This window comes from Protopterus annectens, chromosome 1.part2 (assembly GCF_019279795.1).
Source record: "Protopterus annectens isolate FY-2018-M chromosome 1.part2, PAN1.0, whole genome shotgun sequence".
In the NCBI taxonomy this organism is placed as follows: Eukaryota; Metazoa; Chordata; order Ceratodontiformes; family Protopteridae; genus Protopterus; species Protopterus annectens.
In genome coordinates, this window is record NC_056727.1 from 642728018 (window position 1) to 642753037 (window position 25020).

A 25020-nucleotide genomic window follows, 5' to 3' on the forward strand; every position below is an offset into this window, starting at 1 on the left:
CCTGATGTCAGTGACTCATTGGACTCTGGTGATGATGGTGGCCATAGTGAGGCATAGGTTGTGTTGTTGGTGGCTGAATCAGTGCCATATATTGACATCCCACTTCCTCCTTCAATGTCCCCGCACACAGTCAGTATGCCCACACATGCCTTGTCCCCTGTGGCCACAGATATTGGACAATCTGAGAGTGGTGGCACTGAACAGGAGAGTGTGGCAATTATGGCATCTGTGAGTGTGGCAGTAGCCATTGCCAGGGGGCTGGTGAGGTCCCACACAGGCAGATTGACAAGGGTGATCAAAAGGAGGACTGCTGGCCATTCAGCACCTGTCAGAGGTGTCATGGCAAGTGTCACTCAATGCGTGTTTCGGTCCATCCTGGAGGCACAGACTCATTCTAAATGCAACACCAGATGGATGCTCAGGATCATGGGTGCATCACTTGCTGGTATCCATGACTCCATCCATGGCATTGGTGATACCCTACATCATTTTCTCTGATGTAGTGGATAGATGGCGGGGTGAGACATGTGAACGTAGGTCAACAACAACATCATCTGAGAACCCACATGGCTGTGCACAGTCACACTCCCGTAGTGGAAGTGCCACCAGCACTACCGAAGGGAGGTGCTGTACACACCACAACATGGCAGGCCATGGGCACATGGTCCTGTTCGGTCTCGTGAGGCATGCCATCCCAGCAGACAGCAGTCACCATCCGCAAGTAGTACCGCATCTGACCCTTACCATGGTGATGCCAGTGGCACTCCTTGTTAGGACCATTTCCCATGTTCATGTCCAGAGATGGTGAACTGTACATTCTATCATGTACAGCCCAGAGCTGTCCAAAATACCCATGTGTAGGGCTAGCACATGCCTTGACTGTGTACACGCACACACGCATCACTGTCACATGCAGGTCACCACCAGACACACATAGCTTCTCTCCATGGCCCAGCTGACCAGCACTCCACTGGACGCACACACACACACACACACACACACACACACACACACACACACACACACACACACACACAATGTCCACTGTGTGGCACAGTCTAAGCCTCTGGCAACCCCACCTGTGCATGTGATGATACCTGTCCCACATCCTTTTCATCCATTCCATCGATGCAGGGACATGCTAATATGTGTCTGATGCACAGGGTGACTATAGTACAGTTACTGACAGTTAGTTGCAGAAGTGTTATGCCCTGTAAGGTGGCATCTGCTGGCATGTATCATGAGTACACATCACAGTGTATGTACCTTTTTTCCATGATGGTGCTTTGGTGTTAGTATTTCTGACTGACTGTTGTTTCCCCGTCCTATTTTGTTTCTGTTCTTGGTATCTGTGTGTTTATGTCATGGGGAATTGTTGCCAATACAGCAGCTCAGGATGGCATGGTGGCAACACAGGAATGTGATGTCACCAAGGTACGGTTGTACATGTGCATGGTTAACTAGGTATGTATGTGTAGGACAGTGTGTCGGGGACAATGGGGGCAGACAGTGTAATCTTGCATGCGTACTCCTTGACACAGCATGCTACTCTTCATACATGTCATCTGGGAGTTCAGTAGGATCATAGTTTCATAGGATCATAGGAGGTTACTACAGTAATGGCCCTGGGTCCCTAACAAGCCTAGCCATTAGTTTATCCCCAACAGAATCATCTATCAGCACCTGTTGCCCTGTCATTGAGGGACACAGGTGGGATCCCTGGGCTAGATTTGTGGTATTCCATCCACTCATCAAGGCTGCACTTGATGAGGGTCTGCATGGTACTGTGTTTGACATGTATGGGAAGTGTATTACTGAAACATGGCAGCCTCTGGGAGACAAACCTGTCTATCCAGCAGGTTTTGTTGATGTCGTCTATCAGATTCAGGCCTTTTGTGTTGGTAATGCACAGGGAAGTAGACTCACATATATGGGGCAGCTATTGAAGGGTAGGGTCCAACATTGGGTTGTAGGCATGCCACATCCACCTCTGGGCAACCTGTCTAATACCTAGTGGGGCACTACTGATTTGATGCTGTCTGCATGGAACAGTTGTTGGAGGGCATGGATTACCTTAGTGGGTATTATCATGGCCTTTCCAGTTGGTGCAGATGTCTAGATAGGTACATATCAAATGGGCCATTGTACTAAATTATTTTTCTTCTGGCTAAGGACTATACAGAGGTAATGTCCACCTTTTTCTGGATGCACTCCTTTTACGTATGAGTTACACCATGTACAATGCCTTTCTGATCACTGCCACTACATGATGGTTGAATGCAACATTGTTATCACACTGAGTACCCAGGTATCTCAACACACGTTATGTGTTTATGGGGTTGCCAATGATGTGTCAAACAGTGAGGCTGTGTCCTTTCCATATGTTATGATGGTACTATTTTCCTCATTTAGCTTGACACCAGGACCTTGGTACCAGTCTGTCCCAGATGTAAGACCCTGTTGAAGTATGTTTACATCATTTGGTGGGTCAATGACAGGCAGCACACAACGTACAGTCACCACAGCCTTAGTCAGTACCTCCATATGTGGATGGTGGTGGTTAGTACTAATGCCTAGATACATGTGGGTTATGTAGGGGCAGCGGCTATCTATAGGGCCTCCACATGTATAAATATTGCACACACATAGACAACACAGAGTAGGGTTGCCATTTTAATGAATGCCCAATGTAGGACACTTTTTATAGTAGCATGACAGTTTGCAGGACAAACCATACCCAGGGCAAGTGCAAAGGACAGGACTTCTCTTGGTCTGCCAATATGACATATTATTTTTGAAGCATTTTCCTAGGTTATGCTATGTCTGAGAACATTCAGGTGTTTCTGATGTAAAATGACTGGTTTATGCAACTATTACACACATGTAGAAAATGTTTGTTGTCCTACACTCTTGGTATCTATGTATTGCTTTAGTTGTTTTCCCAGGACACACCTGGCCAAACATGGTGTGCAACCTGTAGGGCGGGATAGGTGTTCGACCTAACATGAGCCGACTGCTGCAAGGGGATATATGTACACGCACACACACACACACACACACACACACACACACACACACACACACACACACACACACACACGCACAAACAGACACACACACACATACACACACACACACACACACACACACACACACACACACACACACACACACACACACACACACACACACACACATGCACACACACTCACAAACTGAGCTTGTTGAGAGTAGAACTCCTGCCCACCTAGTTGTATATACTATAGCACTACACATATGTCACATGTGCTACAGAATATATATGTTTTTACAGTGTTGGACACTACTATTCAGGTGGATGACATCTGCTGATGCTGTAAAGATTGCCACTTGGGGGTTAACAGGCCTTTACAATGGTATAAATGTTGCACACAAACACAGGGAAGATAGCCACACTGCTGCAAGGGGATATGCATACACACACACATACACTGAGAGTTGCCAAGTTTGAGGTTACAACTCCTACCTATCTAGTTGTACATACTATACTGCTGCGTATGTGTTGCATGCACCACAGAGCTTATGTGCATTGAGAGTGTCTAACGGTGCATCTAAGGTGGATGACACCAGCAGGCCCTGTAAAGTAATCCAATGGGGAGATTAACAGGGTAGAACAGGACTTAAAATGTACTGATATTGCACACACATAGCCAAGACATACATACAGCTTCAAAGGGATATACTTACACACACGGAGTTGCCATTGTGGAGATTAAAACCACTACCTATCTAGCTGTATACACTGTAGTGCTATGTAATTATCATATGTTCCACAGAGCTTGTGTATCTAGAGAGTGTGTAACTGTGCATCTAAGGTGAATGACATCAGAAGGCCCTGTAAAGTAGACCAATGGAGAGGTTCACAGGTAGGCACAGGCTTTAAAATGTATTGGCATTGCACATGCATATGCAAGAAATAAAAACAGCAGCAAGGGGATATACCTATATACACTCACTGAGTTGCCATTGCTGGGATTAGAACCACTACCTATCTAGCTGTGTACACTATAATACTATGCAGTTATTGCATGTGCCACAGAGCTTATGTGCATGGGCAGCATCTGCCACTGCTGTTGGGTGGATGACATCAGTAGCTGCTGACAGGGCCACTATTGTGGAGGACAGCAGTCACAGGACCATAAAATGAGTGACCATTGCATAGACATAGGCCTGTTGGGAATGCACATTCTGCTGTACATGGAATATATACACAAACATGCACACTGTGGTTGATGTGAGAAGAGAACCCCTGTCTACCTACTATTACACACTAGACCTCAACATACAATATGGATGCAACACTGGTTATAGTTTATGTATGAGTAGCATCAGCACTACGTCTCTCCATGCCTTTTTGGGTCTCTGTCTCTCTCTGTCTCTCTCTTCCCCTTTGTCTGCCTCTCTATATACAGTATACATATATACGCTACCTATATATATATATATATATATATATATATATATATATATATATATATATATATATATTACAGTCAACAGATCCACATATGTTTTATATGTGTCACATATAGATAGATAAGGGTAATTATATCTGATGAGGATAGGGAGAGACAGTTAAAGTATACATAGCTGTCTCTATGCACAGAGATATACAGGCATCACTGTTCTATAGTCAGATGTGGGTTCAAACATGGGCTGACATTAGCTAAGTGTAGGAGCATGCCCAGTATGACCATCAATACTTAGAACGGGACTCCAGGCCAGTCCTACCTGTACTCCAGTCCTGAATTTTGTGTGCTACAGCCAATTGTCTGCTGAACCTGATTAAATAGTCCAGTACCTCCCTGATATAATGCCTGAGGGATTTCCTGGCTGTGTGCTGTCCATACTATCTGACCCATATCTGGGGTGCATAAAGAGTATATTGCACTGACCAAAGTTTTGCATAATATGCCTTGTACATTTCACATAGCACTGTGATTTCTTGGTACATCAGTAGGAGATCATTATAGATTGATGTGAGGAACTGCTTACAGACATTTGGGTTACCGACTCTACACTGCAGGGAACCAATGCTACTGTATGAACTGTTCTATTCTGTACTTTTTACATTTGTCTGGCCAGTAGTTCCTCCTTCCCCTTATATGTGGGCCTTTGTCCTGCCCTGCTGCATTTCCTGGCTTTGTCCACAGTTGCTGCTCTATGTAGTTATAGGTATGCTGTGACTGGGGTAAGAGATGTAACACCACATACAGGGTTACAGACTTCACACCTCTGTCTGTCCCTGTTTTGCAAGTCGTCCAGCATTGTGCCCCATACATCTGCTCTGGTCTTCAGACAGTTTGTGTTGTACTGTTATTATAAGGCTACATGTTGCCCATACCTCTCAAACTCTTTCAGCCAAACATCTGGACAGGGCCATATATAATGGTGGGACACAGGCCCAAACATATGGACAAGATTTTAATATTGCTCTTACAAACATAGACAGTTGGTAGAATGGTTTTGTATTAGCATGCATTTTCTGATGGGCATGAAGTCTGCAGCTGAACCGTCTGTCATTATTTTCTCAAAGCAACCTTCATAGATTTGCCGATAGTTTGCCAGAAAACTGCAATATTATGACACACAGAACAGATATATGAAGGATAAATGTGGACATTCTGCAAAACTCTGTACATTTTGTGAGGTATGGAAGATGCTGACTGACTTGTAAGTACTGACACAGTTACGTGTCAGCCATTGTATCCTGGTGCTACACTGACTTGTTATAACATGCTGTTGTACTAACCACCATCTAGGTTACTCAAAGCTCTGTACTGTCCATATCTGTGGTGCCCTGCCCCTCCATTGTCTTTGTCTTTGTCCAGCTTTATTGCAGTAAGAAATATTGACATATGGACAGTCTGTAGAAATGTCCAGCTTTATTGCAGTAAGAAATACTATCATATGGACAGTCTGTAGAACTCCTACAATAGGTGTGGCTCATATGCAAAACAGTAGGCACAGTCAGTCTTGAACCATATACCCCATCAACCATGGTAATATATCTAACCCACTAAGCCACACCAGCCACTGCACAGTGCAGTTTACATCCTGACATTGTCAAGCACAGACATATATAGCACATTGACCCCTGCATATTGGGGAAATGGCACACGTCACCAGGTTGATTTGGACAGCCCAGGGATTGTGTGGTCTGCTGCTATTACCTTGCAAACATACTGTTACTGCAGTTGTATGGGAACACAGGTGTGTTGGGGGTAGGGAACTCTTGCACTGACAGTCAAGCATCTGTCCTATGACTTCACTGTTTGTAATTTCCTGGCATAGTGCAGTGGGTTTTGCTGGCTTGGGGCCGACTGCATATTATGGGTCAGCCAGTATTGGGCAGAGAGTTCCTGTTGTAATACACAGCTATCAGTTGTCTGCAGCTACCCCAGTAGCCCACTCTATCCCTTGCATACATGCGACAGGTCCATACATATGCTACCACAGTCTACTACCCCATTAATTTGTTGTACAGAAGAGTGACTTATGCTGTGCCTGCAGCAGTTGAGATAACAGTGCTTCAGGGCTGTCTCTGTCTGATGCATGCAGTACACAGCCAATACATGGTAAAGGACAAGTTGTGTAGTGTGGCTGGCATCCTTTTTACTATGTATGTGAGTCAGGTTGAGGTGTCAGTCCCTAGGACCCTAGGTTGTCAGTGCATGTGCTATGCGTTGCCTCTTTGTCAAGGCCAGGGCATACTGGGCATGCCTATGTCTGCCTACAGTGACAGGCAAATGGGGTTCCTCCTCTGAGTCCATCTGTAGCTGTGGGGACCTTGTCACTGGTGGGGGGCTGCATGTCCCTTCCCTGTGATGTTCCTGCCACAGCTGTTTTCTGCAGGATTATATTGTGTAGCATGGAACATACTGTGAACATGTGTGCACATGTGGCTGGAGAATACTGCAGGGCTCCACCAGATATATCAATGCAGTGGAACAGTGACTTGAGCAGCCCAAACACATGCTCTATGATGTTCCTAGTTTGTGCATGTGCCTCATTATGGCATTTTTCAGTAGGTGTGTGTGAATTTCTGATGGGTGTCATCATCCACAGTTCCTATGTGTAGCCAGCATCCCCCAATAGATGGTCGTATGGGATGTCCCCCCTGGCAAATGTCTGGAACAGCTATGAGGTGTGCCAGATATGGGAGTCATGATAGTTGCCAGGGCTGCCAGCACACACATTCATGATAATGCCCTGGGCATTGCAAATTACATGGGAGTTGATGGAGTGATACCCCTTGTGGTTGACATAGACCCTACCCTCTTCATTGGGTGGTGATTTGACATGCACATGAGTGCAGTCTATGGCATCCAGTACCTCAGGGTAGTGTGCTACATCATGGAAGATATGCATATTGCTGACCCTTTCCTCAGGGGTGCAGGGTAAATAAATGTGCTCACTGGCATGTGCTTGCATGGCATCCAGGAACTGCTAGTGTACCCTGGATGCAGATGCCTGTGAGACCCCCATTATGTCCCCAGTTGGCCTTTGAAAAGTACATGTAGCTAATATTCTAAAGGCTATACATACCTTTGTTTCCACTGGGATGGGATCCCCCTGTTGGCTCTGGGTCAGAGTTGAGGGCAGCAGAGCTCAGTGAGGTCTTGTGGTATGTCCCTGTCCATCCTGTAGTGCTCTACAATCTCCAACTTATTAGTTCCACATTCAAAATACCACCTAAACTCAAACAGATTAAGCACCAACTTGTACTACAGGAGTGTCTTTCAGTCTAAAGATTCCTGCCAAGCCTCATTTTGGATCAAGGATGGGGTGTGTTTAGGAGTTATCAGGGAAGCTGACTTTGATGATGAAACTAGACTGAAAGACACTCCTGCAGTACAAGTTGGAGCTTACTCTGTTTGAGTTTAGGTGGTATTTTGAATGTGGAACTAAGGGGATATCATAAATATTGTTGGAGTACAGCAGAAATCCTTCCCTTATACAAGAAGGCGATGAAGACTGGACCCAGCATTGAACTCTGTGGGTCAAGCTGATGCACAGGCTTGAGGAACAGCAGAAGGAGTGAGCTTTGCGGTCTTCCATGCGGATTTAACTTTTGGGATTTGAAGTATTTACTGCCTACATTTGTACTTGGATAATGTTCATTTTGGGTCTGCAGTCCACTACTTTGTGTTTCTTCAGTTTGTTGTTTACTCGTTCTCAGTATAGGGAAGTAGTAAAGTTGTTGTCTGGCCCAGTGTAGGGAAATAGTGTAGCTGTTGTCTGCGCCAGTATAGAAAAGTAGTATAGCTGTTTTCTGACATAGTGTAGGGAAATAGTATAGCTGTTGTCTGGTCCAGTGTAGGGAAGAAGTATAGTTGTTGTCTGACCCAGTGTAGGGAAATAATATATCTGTTGTGTGACCCAATATAGGTAAGTAGTATAGATGTTGTCTAGCCCAGTTTAGGGAAGTAGTATAACTTTTGTCTGACTGAGTATAGGGAGTTAGTATAAGTGTTTTCTGACAATGTAGAGAAGTAATATATCTGTTGTCTGACACAATATAGGGAAATAGTATAGCTGTTGCCTGACCCAGTATAGGGAAGTAGTATAACCATACCTCTCAACTGTACATATTTTCGCAGACTGTCCAGATTTCTGCCTCATATTTTTCATCTGTTCCCAAAAATGTTGTGGCATTCTGGCAAATCATAGAAGACTTGAAGTCACTAAATAATACTAAATAATGACAGTCATTTGAGTTTCAGACTTCTTCAAAAATACATAATAATGCAAAACCTGTTAGTCTAGCAACTCTCTAAGTTTATAGGAGCAATATTTAAATTATATTCCTATTTTTGGACCTTTGTCCCCTATTCTTTCTGGCTTTGTAAGATTTCTTGCACTGTGATGTTGAGAGATATGAGTAGAAATGTTGTGTGACCCAGTATAGGAAAGTAATATAGCTGTTGTAACTCAGTATAGGTAAGTAGTATAGCTGTTCATTGACACAGTTTAAGGAGATAGTAAACCTGTTGTCTGACCCAGTTTAGGGAAGTAGTGTAGCTGTTCTCTGACAGAGTATAACGAAATAGTATAGCTGTTGTCTGACTCAGTGTAGTGAAGTAGTATAGCTGTTGTCTGGCCCAGTATAGGAAAGTAGTACAGCTGTTGTCTGACCCAGTGTAGGAAAGTAGTATAGCTATTGTCTGACCCAGTGTAGGGAAGTAGTATAATGTTGTCTGACTCAGTATATGGAAGTAATATAGCTATCATTTGACCCAATATAGTGAAGTAGTACAGCTGTTCTATGGGGTCTACTTCATTTGCCCTAACTTCCAATTGACTGACACCCATTTGCCTGAGACCAAATGACTGACATTTCATTTGACCGACACTTTATTTGCCCGACACTTCATTTGACTGACAAGTATTATTGGAAGTAAATGGAATATGTCCCCTTACCCACTGTAGTGTGACCCTGGAGTTAGAATATATAGTTAGGGGGGTGTGGGGGGCATAGCCCCCCACAATGGGTGTTGTGGAGGTGAAGCCCCCCACTTAATTGCATATTATATTGTTTGGTTTTGCTTTCATATTGCTTAGTAAAACAAAAATAAGTGGGGGGCTTCCCCCCCCACACCCCCCATTCACCCCCCCAACTATATATTCTACCTCCATGGTCGCACTACAGTGGGGAAGGGGACATATTCCATTTACTTGCCAATAATACTTGTCAGTCAAATGAAGTGTTGGGCAAATGAAGTGTCGGTCAAATGAGATTTCAGTCAAATGGGGTTGGGCAAATGGGTGCCAGTCAATTGGAAGTTAGGGCAAATGAAGTAGACCTGTTCTATGACATAGTTTAGGGAAATATTATCGCTGTTGTTTGATCCAGTATCAAGAAGTTGTATAGTTGTTATCTGACACAGTGTAGGGAAGTAGTATAACTGTTGTATGACACTGTATAGGTTTCTCTCCTACTTTCACTTCTATACTATATTTCAAATGTAGCATTTTAACTGTTTAATGTTAGTACTATGTACATGCATAAATGGCTTTGTGAAATTCTACAAGTAGTAAAAATGGTGATGTGCAGTCCCAGATCTGAGGTGACAAGTATATACTCAGCCTCCTCAAGCAGGTGCTATGATAAACAAAAATAAAGCAGGGGAACTTGTCTGGTAGTTGGGAGGTCCTCCGTACTTAAATAGTCTCGTATTCAATTATCCTGTTATTTGGCTGGTAATTGCTTTGGCTTTCCTGGAGTGGTAGTGGCTTCTCCTGGTCTGGGGTGAAGACATCTGATCTCTAACTTATCCCTTTTGTCTAATTAATGAAAATACAAGTACTCAGTTCTCCTTTAAGTTCAAAGATCTTTATTGGTAGATGAGTGCTGCTTAGTTGACTGAATACATTATGTGTAGCTTCGGCTTTTTATTACAATTTTTGTGGGAGGGTTCATGGCAGCTGCCACCCATGACAACCTTTAGGGGTATGGGTGGGGAATCTTAGTGAAGGAAATTCCATTCCTTTATTTTGGGAATGAGAGTTAGTCATCTAAGTTGTTGCAGTGCTTTCATAAGCTCTTCATCACAACACCTATCACTTACACTTCCAGTTTGGGGCATACTTCAATTGGTAGAGGTTTACCCTATAAATTTTTAGCATCCCCAGGCAAAACCTTGTTTTGGCAATACACTGATTAGATAATGATTTCAAAACTGCACTATCTCACAAGTGTAATGTGACTTTTCCTGTGGTGCTGGCTGTTGATAGTGTGCTCTCTAGACTGTGCATCTAGACAAGTAGGTGGTTTAATCTAGCTGTGACTGATTACTGTGGGTGTGTGTTTCTCTGTCTCATGCTGGGAAGTAAACCCTCCAAATACATATAAGATATGTAGCTGTACAGTGTTATTGGACTATTCCAGCACTTATTTTTCTTTCTAGCAGAACCTTCCCCCTATTAAACAACAGTGATGCCATCCATTAAACTGTGCACTATTACAGTTGTCAAACAAAAGCTCATGTGTCACTTGTGGTTCAAGCAATGTTCTCTAGTTTGTGACCTTAGATAGCTAGTCATTTCAAATCTAGCCATTACTCAACAGATCCAGTTGAATCAGGATGATTGAATATATACATGTAGGTAACAGTATTGTCACTCAACTATCTGTTGTGTACATCTGTAGTTGGAGAGTCCTCTTATAATAATTTATGACCATTTCACAAAGAGAAATGCATTGGTTTACACCAGTGATGTCATTTGATAAAATTTGGCTTTTCTAATAGTAATAAACCTTCTCCTCTGGCATGTGGAAATGAGACAATGCTTTGTATGCTGTTGCTGCTTTAGTAAATCATGGGTTTGTATCCATGATTGTAAATAGGTGATGACTGCATTACACAACACATGTGTTTGTGTATACTTTCCATCAAGCAAAATTGTATGATGGCTAGACAGAATGCACCAGTCTTGTAACCAAATTACAGACACACGTATGCTTTGCAGAAATAAGATGACATAATGCCTTCAAATACACAAATATCTCATAAATATAGAAGGACTTCTCCTGTGGTCTATTCAGTCTTCACAATATCATGTAAATATAGTAAGACTTCTCCTGTGGTTCAGTATTCACAATATCATGTAGCTTCTGTCTTCTGTAGTCACATAGATAGGTGTTCAAAACCCAGAGTGAGTAACTGTAATCATCATGTATCAGTATACTGCTAAGCATGAATGACATCTACCACAGTTGTGATGTGTACAATTACACCAGAAGAGGCCTCCCCTATTCCATTTACCATAAACAACTGATTTCCAACACAATCATATGATGCAATGACTTCACATAGGTGGAGTCTCATAGCTGTGTTAACGCTTCATTAATACTTCCATTGTGGTGGTTGTGATTAGTACACATTTTGTTAGCCTGTGAACTTATAAAGGTGGCTGTTTAATTCCAGCAAAGAACAAGATTTTATGAGTTTACTGACATGACAAACACCATTGCATCAAATTATTTATATCCATTTTTATGTTGGACAAACAACTTTCATCACATTTGGGGACATCATGGCCCTGAAACCGATATTCTGGGATTTGTGTGATCTGAGTGCTCCTGTGGCACATGCAGTTAGTATTGGCTTGTATAGCATATCTACACAAATACAATGTGGCTTGAATATAAGACTGTGTGTATAGAAAACAATATGAATGAAAAAGACTGGCTTGGCCAAGCAACACTGAAACTGGACTGTTCACAGCTGTGTGAACATTAACATATCTACCTCTTTTTCATCACTCTGATAACTTTTTATTGGATAAATTAACTTCAGAGACCCTTTCTTACTTTACGCTTTGATTTCTGTTATTCATGACAAGCTCCATTACTATCTCCTGTGATAGACATAGTCAATATACAGCTCTGTAGAGAGGGTAGTATGATAGGCAGGGGGTTATATTTGGTAACATCTATCTGTCAGATATCTGTGTCAGACAGGAGTACCTTAGGCAAAGAAAGGATTTACAGTACAATCAAGTCACCAGAGTTTTAAGATCTCACGCCCTGTATTAGGGGATCCATACTCATTACTACAGGAGAGGGATGTAATTCCTTCAAGGGTGCTGTTCATGATGCAACTGATATACCTGTTTCTGTGGTGTTAATGGTTGATAAGCACCTGTCTGAAATCCATCTTGGGATGTGTTCAAGTCAGGCAAGCTGCAAATGCTGAGTACTTCAGTGATTACTCACAGGCATTACTTATTTACCAAACAGTAATGCTTTGTATTGCAAATCTTCATACACACATTCATGTATTACTGTAATTCTTTTGTTCACACTCTACATCTTTATAGGACATGAGTGCTTATATAACATCATCTCATAATGTGTGGTATGCTGCAAAATCATCAGAAAGTGTGTGTGGTTGTGTTATGAGACTTAGTTCTGTGTGTTTGTGTTGGTTAGTTGATGTTATGGTAGTCTTTGCTGCAATTTCTTGCAAACATGCCCAGTACAATGATGTAGTAGATGTGTACAGTTTAGCAAAGAGAACTGTAATTAAGGAATGTCATGAGATATTGCTTGTCATTTCTTTTTCTTGATCAGGACTTAATTGAATTATCCTCTGTAATATTTTCTGTGCCAATGGCCACACAATGGAGTTAGTGACCTATGGTTGAAGGAAAACATTTGTCACAGCCCATTGTACAATTCATAAAGGAGCACTCTCTTGGGATGCCACTTTGGTATGCCACTTTGCTTGGAGGCTGGACAAACCCACAAGTGGGGCACTTTGTGACACTATCCAGTAAATGGCTACCGATAACACTGAGGCCTCAGAGGTCAGTTTGTCAATGTTGGAATGAGATTATCTGTTGTTTATTGTTTGGATAATTCAGTTGTTTACAATTTATGGTCATGCAATAAACTGGTCACACTGCCATTGCATGCTATAATCTTTTCTTTGTTTGGGGGGGGGGGTCTTGACAATGGTAGAATCTATTCCAAAGATTGGATATGTATTGCATAAGAAATTTATCATGTTAGCAGTTATTGCTGATCTTAAAGTGGAGGTTTATGTTATTTGAGTATGTGTTAGATGAGCTGTGTGATTTATGAAAGAGAAGCAGTTCAAGAAGTAAGGGGTCTTTAAAAGCATGAAATATCGGCAAAGCATGATTGTCAGTATCCTGTAAGAGACCGAGTACAGGAATACAGATTTTTGTCTGTTACTATAGCTTAAATGGCTTAAACCTAGGATTTTTTCTAATAAGAAATCTTTGGCAGATTTAAGGTTGTATAAGGTGCTTAGAGAAATAATACAAAGGGGGCATTGGTGAAATAACAGGTGCAAAGAGGAAGGTGTAAATGGACAAGGATATCATTGAACATAGAAGAAATGCCATGATAAGATATGCAAGGCAGTAGGGCTTTATTTCCATGACTCAGACAGGGTGGTTAAGACAGAACTCATTGGGAATGGAGATACCCAACTTTTTAATAAAGTGTTCCTTTTAAGAAGAACACTGCTGATATGATAAGTTATATAATTATTCCTCATGATGATGTTGTTTAGAGGCTCATAGGTTCATAGACATATGCTAGACTAATCACCACCAGAGCCTTTATAAGCCTACACAACCCAATCCAACTGTGCCTCTGTGTATCATGGGTGTTTATAAGGAGGGAGTATGTTAGTTCAGGAAGTTTCTAAACATTATGTGAAAGGGTATGTTAGTCTGGGAATAGTTAATGTTTGCCTGAGACAACGGGGTTTAAACCCAGAGTGAATTTCCAATTCCCCCTCAATTTATCAAAGTTAGGTTTAAATAGGTTTAGAGATGGATTCTGCTTCACATAGATGGTGAGCCTGTTCCAGAGCATGGGGATCCTCTGAGGCACATATCTGTTTGCTAATATGTCCTATTTATGTCTCAAGCCAAATTTAAATCCTTAGATATTGTGGTTCCGATGCTGTTAATTTTGTGGATTTGCAAAAGGTCCATCAGAGCTGGATCCAAGGATGCCTTGTATGCCAGGCATAGATTGCCTCCAGTACCTGGATTCTCCTGGTAAGAAACTTTGTAGATGTTCCAGCTGTTGCATATGTCTGGCCAGGTACATGCTGAAAGGGGCATTTTGCTCAATGATGGGCCTGATATGGGTTGAATAAAGTAGCACTATGACTTCCTTGTACCTGGATGCCTTGCCCTTACTTATACGTTGGGTGACACAGAATGATTTTCTTACTACCTTGGTCACATGTTGATCAAAGGTCAAATTAATGTCTACATATGTTACCAGATCTCTGAGTACTGGGCCAACTCTTAGAGGTGTCTTGTTGATGGAATAAATACTCTGGGTGACAATTTTCTAAAAAAAGGCATTACAATGCATTTCTTTGCAGTGAGGTTTTGTCCATGACTTTGGCACCAGTCATTTGTCTGGATCAGACCTTCTTTTAAGATGGTTGTGTCATTGAGGGGAATCTATGATAGCTCCCAATTTGCAGTCATCTGCAAGTTGGTCAAGCAAGGGCCCTTAACATTAGCCTTTACTTCAGAAAAGTAGATGTCATATAGGAATTGTCCCAACATGGAGTCCTGAGGTACCCTGCTGATGACTGGTTTCTTAGTGGAGGTGATCTCACCAATCCTGACTTCCTGGTCCTGTCTGTGAGCTGCTTGGCAAGGCATTGAGTTATATAAGGGTTTATACCCAGTTCAGTGAGTTTGTCAACTATACCCGATTGAGGTATTGTATTGACTGCCTTAGCCAGGTCCAGGTAGGTGGTTTGCTACAATAGCTTCTTCATTTTGTCCTGTAAAACTATCCTAACATTGAAATGATTGAGGTTGTACCCAGTAATGATTTCTGCACAATCATGAATACTTCAGCAGCTGTATAACAGCATAACCTACCTACTTCTGTAGGTCTTTCCACCCATATCCCTTCTTTCTTTATATCATTTACTTCCTGGTCAGTGATGTTTAATTCAAAGCTGTCTTACCTACTTTCTCTTAAAATGCATTCCCACACTTCAGCTAAAGTCATATACCCCTTTGCTTCTCTCTCTCACACACACACACACACACACACACACACACACACACACACACACACACACACACACACACACACACACACATTTCATCTTATTTCGTCTCCTTTATCCTACCACCTTACTCTGTCATACAATTGTAAGTCTTTTAAATCCTCCAAAAATATTATTTGTATTTCCCACTGCTATTGTTATAAGCACATTTTCTACCTTTCTCTGCACCTTGTTTGATATATTCTGCTATGCACATATTGTGAAATGTCTCATTTTACTTTGATTTATATATTTTGTTGTATGCATATCGTTGAATTTGCCTTTATCTCATTTTGACTGTCTTTATCTGTAACTTTTTTCCTCAGGCCACACCTGAAAAAAGGATTTCAGCTCAGAATGACTATCCTGATCAAAACAGAGAATAAACAAACAAAGAAATAATCAGTCAGACATCATACTGCATATAAACACCAAGGAAACCCCACATGAAATTTGTCAAAAACCTTTCACTTGACAGTGCACATTTATAGGGAGTAATTTACTTCCAGAATATAGAAATGTGAAAGTTGGCAGGGGGTATGTTTTTACAGAGCAAATTGTGTTGGATGCAGTTATCAGCTGCTGTGAACTGGTGTTAAAACAACAAAACGACAGAATGAATGAAGAAGAAGCATAAATAAACATGTTTTGGTAGCTATATAACGAGAGAACTAAATCTAGCCTGACCTCATTATGCCCCCTTTAAATTTAAATATCCCTGGAACTACAGGAGAGCTAATAACAAATCTTGTTTAAAAGAAAATAAAGTAGACTATACATGAAAGCTCCATGATTTGATACAAAGCTGGTTTCAAAGCAGTCCAGTCTATTTCAGCAGAGATAGAACTGAAATTATTCTTAAGTTTTCCTTCCCTTCCTTCAGACTCCCCAAATGTTTATTAAATGGAACTCCAACTGCTAAACATTTTAAGAGTGCTGCTTTTAATATGATATGCAGAACTTTATATAGTTGTGAAAACTGTATTGACTTTTAAAGGAAATAAATACTCTCTATGAACAAGGCATGCACACAGCTGCATATCAACACTATTTAATTGCACCATGCATTGCGTTTTTATTCAAGATAGTCTAATTTTTCTTCCTAGGTCAGGTACAATATGTCTTTCTATCACTGAACATTTCTGCCTGAAAAAAAATGCAAAGTATCTCTAATGGTGATATTTGAAATTAGTTTGCGTACAGAAGAAAGGCAAGAAAATGAAAGCAAATACGCTTGCATTTTGGTACACCTCCAGTAGAAGACCAAATATGCTATAAATAATGTAAATGCATATGAAATGGCAATGATATAAGAAGCTTAAGACTGACTGGATAGTGGTTAAAGTAGGCAAAATATGGGAAAAGACAACTTAATCTTAAAACAAGGGAAATGTAATGACAAAAAACAACCACAGTCATGAATTTTGCAATGCCTGTTAATGAGTATTGTAGTTTTCTTCTTTGTACATACTACCTTTGTCCATGGAACACAAATGTGATTATAAAATATTATACACTATTTGCCTGTTGTACAACAAACTGAAATCGGAATACCATTTCAGTAGATGATCTGTTATCCTTTTTCATAATGTTTGTTTATAACTACAGCATTTTTTTCATTGCATATTCTATAAATAGACAAGACTATACTATGCCATATACCTGTGTATATGTAAAACAAGCTGAAATTTAAATACTATTTCTTTTTTGGAAAGATATACCCTTAGATTTAATAAACTCTGTATAGGAATAGTGTAAGTCCTACACGGACTGAATGGTGTCCGTGTCTGCAGCTCCCCCTTGGAAGCACGCCTTGCATATTCATGAAGGCGCACTACTGAGGGACAGCCATCTACACAGTTACTGAATCAGTGCTAGCGGGTGTGTTACAATGCTCGGAGATGTGTAACATACCCCCTTCACTGTCAAAGTGCCGTATGGCACTAAAACGTTAAAGTAAAGTGTTCGCGGACACTTATTCATAAATTGTCATATATATTTCACACAGTGGGTGTGATACAGTGTCTGTAACACACCCCCTGCAATGTCAAAGTGCCATATGGCAGTAAACGTGCAAAGAAAATGCCTTGGGACACTTATTTATAATATTGTTAATTTATTTCACAGAGGGGGTGTGTTACAGTTTCCATAAAACACCCCCTGCACTGCCATACGGTACTAAAAAATTAATGTAAAATGTCCTTGGACACTTAATAATGTATTTAATCATATATGTCATACAGGGGGTGTGTTACACTCTCCATAACAAACCCCCTTGTACTGTCAAAGTGTAATACAGCACTGAAATTAAATGAGTATATGTGATTTTGATGTTTCTTTTTTTTATTTTATTTTACTTTTTTATTTTTTTTTATTTGTCTGTTTGTGTGTTGCTTAGCAATAAACACATGCCAGACATCTAAAAATAGAAACCGGATACTTTTAATTGTTATACAAAAGGTCAAGTTTAAGCATAGCTGAGTGGGTTTGTGTGGCGCAGCACTCAGCAGTGCTTAAACATAACAAAAAACTATATAGAAATGTATAGCTGAAAGCCTCATAGCTGAGTTAGCTAAATGGTTAGAGTTACAGCTTTGTGTGCAGTAGGTGCATGGTTCGAATATGCAGACAGATCATTCAGCTTTTACATCAGAAAGTATTTCTAAATACATTTTTATGTTTTTTTACTGATGTTGTTATTGATATTTGTTAACCAGGTTAGTGCAGCTGGTCCAGAACCCCAGTGTCAGTGGAGATATGTGGGGAAAACCTCCACTTAAACACAAGTGTGCAATACAGTACAGTCACATCTCAAGGTAAAGTAATTAAAGTACATAGGATGAGGTCATGTAAAGTAAAATACATACACAATAATAAAGTATCAATAATGAGTAATTAATGTTAATAGATATTTTTTATTATGTAAAAATCTTGTTTGCCCTTAGCTACATTTTGCTAAGCACTGCTAAGCCAGGCTAAGCAATGCTCAAACATGACCTGTTTTAGCAGTACTTAGCAATGTGCAGCTCTGCTTAGCTGATTTGGGCAGTGCTTAACAATCCCATTTTAAGCAATCCTCAGCTCAGCTAAATAGGTTTGCGCACTGCAAAGCAGAGCTTATCATTTTTAAAAATGGTCCAATGGCAGCAAAGGGCAGGAAAATAGCATTATTTAAGCTGCACAGGTGGGAATACAGCCAGAACATTTATTTATTTTTTATTTTGCATTTGTTGACCGGGCTAGTCCAGCTGGATATATGTCCATTTTCAGCAGAGGCCCGGGGAGAAAAGCTCCTCGAAAACACAGTGTAATGTATAATAAATTACAGTTTTTACAGACGCAGGTACATCACATATTTAAGCAATTCTTAACACTTCATTATATTTCTGCTTACTGAATACTAGTACATATCATATATGGATAGTTATAAGAAAATATTAATAATGACATACGATTAATATATAAAAGCACATTTTCTTTATGGTTAACAGAAAGCAACTAGTATATACAAGTGTAGTTATAGGTGTCTTGCGATAAATGGGGTAATTAGTCGGGGTTCGCACAAGGACACAACCAATGTGATTTAAGGTATAATTTCAGATTGTTTTTAAATAGTGTTATTGAGGAAAGGGAGGTTATGTCACTGGGGAGTGAGTTCCAGGTTTTGCCCACGGTATTAGAGAACAGAGAGTCACTAGTCATATTGTTGATTTTACCTATTTGTACTAGTATTTTGTTAGATGAGAGTAGGGTTTTAAGGTTATTGTAGGGGGTGATGACATTGATAATAATTGGTGTATTAGTAGGCTGATAAAGGATCTTGTGGGCAACTGTTAATTGGTTAACTAGTACTACATTTGGCAACTCTAGCCATCCTAGTTGTTCCAAATTAACACAGTGATGGGTTCTGAATGTGGATCCTGTTGCAAATCTGGCGATATTATTGTAGAAGATAGTCTGCTTGTTCAGGTTGTTTTTAGATAGGTTAGTATAAATAGGGGAGGCGTAGAGGAGAGGAAAGATTAGGTGGGTATGGGCAATAGTAGCCCTCGCTAATGGGGTCAAAAAGGCCATGAACATGTTGGAGTTTTATCACTGAAGGAGCTATGACTGGAGTTGGAGAGGGAGCGTGCTTTCAGCTGCAGAGCTAGGACATGTTGGAGTCCGGGGTTATGGATGGGCTCCTTGTCAAAGGCCATGGTGACAGACTGCTACAGGGTCAGTACCAGGGCTCTGAATACAAGTCCAAGGCCTGGGACCATCTGGCACGTGACCTCACCAATGGTACTGGAATCCCCTGCACTGGTGGGCAGGTGCATCAACATTATGATGACCTGAAGTAAAGGAAGGGAGGACTCTTGGCTCAGTGGATTCAAGATGCTTGGGATTGGAATGCCCCAGAAGTTTGTAAGTATAGCAACTGGTGACTTATCAAACTGTAGTATGAATATCTGATAGACAGGTACACATAATGGTGAGTTTCGCTTTCCACAGCTGAAGAGGAGAGGGCTCACAACTTGAAGGCCCATGCAGGGTGCCTAGTGAGGATGCGCCGAGAGTGTGGTGAATACAGATATATCTTGCAATATATAGTAATATAAATAAGAAATAGTAAAGTAGTAACTGCCAGTAGGTATATTCTGTTCTGACTGTACTGCAATAACATATTAATAATGTGTATGAGTGACATGTGTATAAAGTATTAATACTAATGATCTGGTAATAAAGTACACTGACATTCTAAATGTGAAGGGAATACATGACATCCATTCATGATCTACAGGAAATACAGTGCAACTGCAGTCAGACTTGTGAAGGTAAAAGTGTTAGTATTGCGTAGGTTCTTTAATAACAGCACACCTTCAATGCATGCATTATTTTAACTTGAGTACAATAAAGTTTGTCAAATGTATACCAATGACTGTGTCATGTAACTCTTAATAAAGCTGTCTTCTGCCAATTATTGTGTTAATTCTATTCTGTTGTTGAAGAAATATAATTTTACAGGTATTGCAAAGCAAATATGGGTATCACACCATGAAGTGTCTGAAGTCTGGCTGCAAAAGAACTGTTATGCTAAAGTGTAGATGTGAAGCTATACTAAAAGATAGAATGCAATTTGATATATGTTATGCACTAACATGTGAACCTTCAATAGTAATGTGTAAGGTATTATAGTGTGTTTCCATCAGGATTGTCTGGTGTTAACCTTTGCATTTCAGCTATATGCATTCCTGAACGTAGGTATGCTGATGCTGGCAAGTATGACACAGAAGTAGCTGTAGACTGCAAATATAGCATCTGCAAATGTATATGGGTCAGGTAGGTATCCCAGCATCCTGATATGGTCTGTACAATTCACACATATTCCCATCCATTAGGGGTTAATTGTCTACACCTGCATTCAAAGTATTAAAACACACTTCACGTACTATCTGTGTCATACGTGAATCTCATGCATGCATATTCAGCTGTCACTGCAGTCTCCTGTGACACTCTACCAATATTACCAGGTTATACTTTGTCAGCAGGAGAGCTCTAGGCACATATCAGTCAACCAACACACAGCAGTGGCCCAGTACCTCAATGTGATAAGCAGTACATATGTTGTTATTTTTCCACACACACACACCACAGTTTGAATCCAGGGACTGGTAGCAACATGTATTTATAGTAACAGACAAGTAGTACTGTCTATTAATAGAAACAGTCAGTACTGTTAACAGATATTTCCACACAGGACTTACAGGTAAAGAAATGTCTGTAGTAGCTGTATGAAGGGTATACTAATGTCTACCATGCCTAAAAATGACAGAAAGATAGGTATACAGTCCATGGGCTGTGCATGTTACATGTCTCTCAAGTGTCACCCTGTCATGGCTAGTGATCACTGTTGCCAATAACCTTGGACACAGATATAAATCCAGTTGAGGTATGTCAGTAGCACACTCACACATCAGTGTAGGGTACACCTTGTTAGTCATATATGTTACCATGATATGTACGAGTCCACTGTAGTTATGTACCTATAGTTCTTACAGCGTGAGAGGTATGCATGTGCTACAGAAGCTATATGGCACATGTAGATGTAAATTAATAGCAGACCTGTAGAGTATTCAGCAGTACTGTTCTAAAAAATATACCTATACAGTTGTTAATGGAATGTTTTTCTCTCCCCCCACCCCTTATCTGCATCACAAATTATTATTCTTATACTACAGGTATGGTTTCATATCCATTTATGTTGTTCTCAAAACCTAATGTTGGGCCTTGTGTTATATTATTGGTTATATATTTCAATGGTTGTAAACTAACATACCTTGCTGAAATTCCACCATTGTTGGCCTGTTGCCACAACTGTTACTGGCATGCTGTTAAAATAATGACTGTTATTCCATTTATGCCTGTGTTCCATATGCTATGCAAGTTTATTGTTCTGGGTTAATTGGAAGACCTATGCATGCTGTTATAGCTAACATTGAAATGTTTTGTTCATGACTAACCAATACACCTTGACAAACCTCAACACCATAGTATGATTGGGTAGGTCAGTTCTGTCTGATTCGCCTATCCCACCTCGTCTGGCAGAGACATCAGGTCCCACCATGTCTGGGACCCAACCTGGAGCTGTTTCTTCTGCTGGTCCTGCACCACCCTTAGGTGGAACTGCCTCAGGGGACAGGGCTGGTCAGCCCCTTGGGCATGGGTGTGGACAGGAGACTGTCACCTGAACTCAGGTTTCAGGTATGGTATGCAGGGTCATCCAATATGACTTGGATGATAGAATGCACCAGATCTTGGGCAGACTGGTGCACCTAGAGAGGCAGGCTGGCCCCGGCATCCAGCCCTCAGCACAGCCAACTCTGAGGCCATGAAGGGGCTGTGGTGAATGTCCATGGGTGGGGATGTCAGTCCCACTGTTGCCATCTGGGGACACTTGTTCCTCCGATTCCCAACCACTCTCCCCATCCATGGTGTTTACCCCCTCATGTGTCAAATACCACCCCTGTCCACTGTCTTGTCTGTGCTGTCTGTCTGAAAAAGCACCCTCTCCTACCAAACATACTTCCCCAAACTTACCTAACCCCCTTCCCCAACACCCTACTCTCACCTTAACAAAAAGGGCACCTGTCCTCCCCAAAAAAGTTGTCACATACATAGCTCTCCATTTTGATGTCATGTACACTGCCATGTATCAATTATCCCATCAATTAATCAACAAAGTTATGTTGCCCATACCCCTCTCTGTGGGGTGTGAGGCTCCAAATTCCAAATTGCCCACATAATGCACAGCTGTTGCTGTACAAGAAATTGAAAGCTATGATCCTTTATTACACCTGTCCTGCACATCCCTACCTGTCTTTTATATTGCCCCCCCTGCTTGCCCCCTTTCACTACTTTCCTATCACCCATTTTCCTTTTCTTTTTTGGAAAATAGAGTGGGTTTAAGCAGGGATAAGTGGCGCTAAATGCCATGTGGCATCATGGCACATCACTCAAACTCACACAAACCCACTTAAAACTGCTTTAATCACCTTATCTGAGTCAGACACTGTTCTACCCACCAACAAAATAACCAGCCCTGCCAAGGATCAAACCCCAGACCCCCTGACCTGAAGTCAGAGCAACATACCACTAGGCCAACTCAGCTTTTGGGATTTGGTACTGTTTTTCTAAATATATCATGCAGTAGAGTCATGTAACATTAGGGAAAAAAAAGATACCACTGACAAGTATTGGGCCGAGGACCTTCTGAAATACAGTTCAGAGCAACACACCACTAGGCCAACTCAGCACTGGGGAATTGCTACTGCTTTTCTAAATATATCATGCAGTACAGTCATTTAACATTAGGGGGAAAAAGACACTACTGACAAGTATTGAACCCTGGATGCTCTGAACTACAGTTCACTACAATACACCAGTAAGCCAAATCAGCTCTGGGGGATATCCTGCATACCAGTGACACTGCATCTACGTATAATGTCATAAATGACAATGTGCTTGGGCCTGTGATGCAGACACTGAACCAATACATCACCAAAGACACGTTGATGGATTGACAGGAGGGCTACGATATCAGGTACAGCTGAAAACTGCACAGACTGTTGCAGAATGTCCACAGTTGTGTCACCTATGTATGGCATGGTTGTCATCAAAGCTATTCTGTGTGCTAATGTACTGACAAGGCAGTGCAGATTGATTTTACAAAAGCATGACAGACAGGTCAATGTCACACGTCATAACCATACAAACACATATGTTCATGCCAATCCTATGTAACACACTGTATGCATGCATATATGTATTACAAATACATCTCCCTTAATAATGACTCAGTAGCTCTATCTGTAACATTCCTAGCATGTCTGACATTTGAACACCCACAGTTCAGGCCCACAGTCCAGTCTGTTGCATGACAACTACATGCTAGGCAATACAACACAGAAATAACTGAGCCCTGGAATGTCAAGCAGACCTGGTTGTTGCTACCACAGTCACTGTCAGACACAGTAGCATGTCAAAGGACTGGAAGGTAGGACACATGTCACAAATATCAATATGTGCCCTAAACCTCCCCTACCACTCTCTGGATGGTACTACTACTTAACATATGTACCAGAGGCACATGCCTCATCTGTACTGTAATGGGTTACCTCACCATGGTCATGCTGTGACACAAGAGTTGTTACTGGTCCCTCACTGACATATACAGCTTGCTGTCCTTTAATGTCTTCACAATCCCCAGTATGACTCCTGCCCAGAATGCAGCAGCTGAGGCCTGCCACACATGCAGCTGTATGTCCAGCTACCTGCTATAGACCTACCATACCTCCCAAACACCTAGAACAGGGTATCCACACAACACCCATACATAAAGGGTTGGGGGAATGCTCAGGTGATAAAAAAAACAAAAAGATCCAGCACAAATGGGTTGAAAACTCAAATAATTTATTTAGGTAGCTCAAAAAATAAATAGCATACCGGTTTTGGCAACAGCCTTCCTTAGTGCTTTAACACAACTAAAAATACCTGACCCTTAAATAAGTAACATCATTAGCATTCACAAATATTATTGGTTGGATTAAACATTATGACAACTCATTCAGGCCAAGTTTAAACAAACCCCCTAGCCTGATAATCCAACCTGATTTATTATTGTTCAATATAGTGTGCTAACCAACTTTAGAAAAATTCCAACCCTGGACTCTGTCAATAACAGTAAAGGTAAACCTGGCTGGAAGTCACCACCCCCCACACATTTTTTGCAATATACACAAGTCACAATTTTTGAGAATGTGTCGCATTTGTTCTACACAGGACACTTATGCCCGATATGAACAAGATCTGCATAACCGCTTCATCCAGAGGGGATACAAGGATAGCAATATCTGTCAGGCTAGGGATTTTGCCA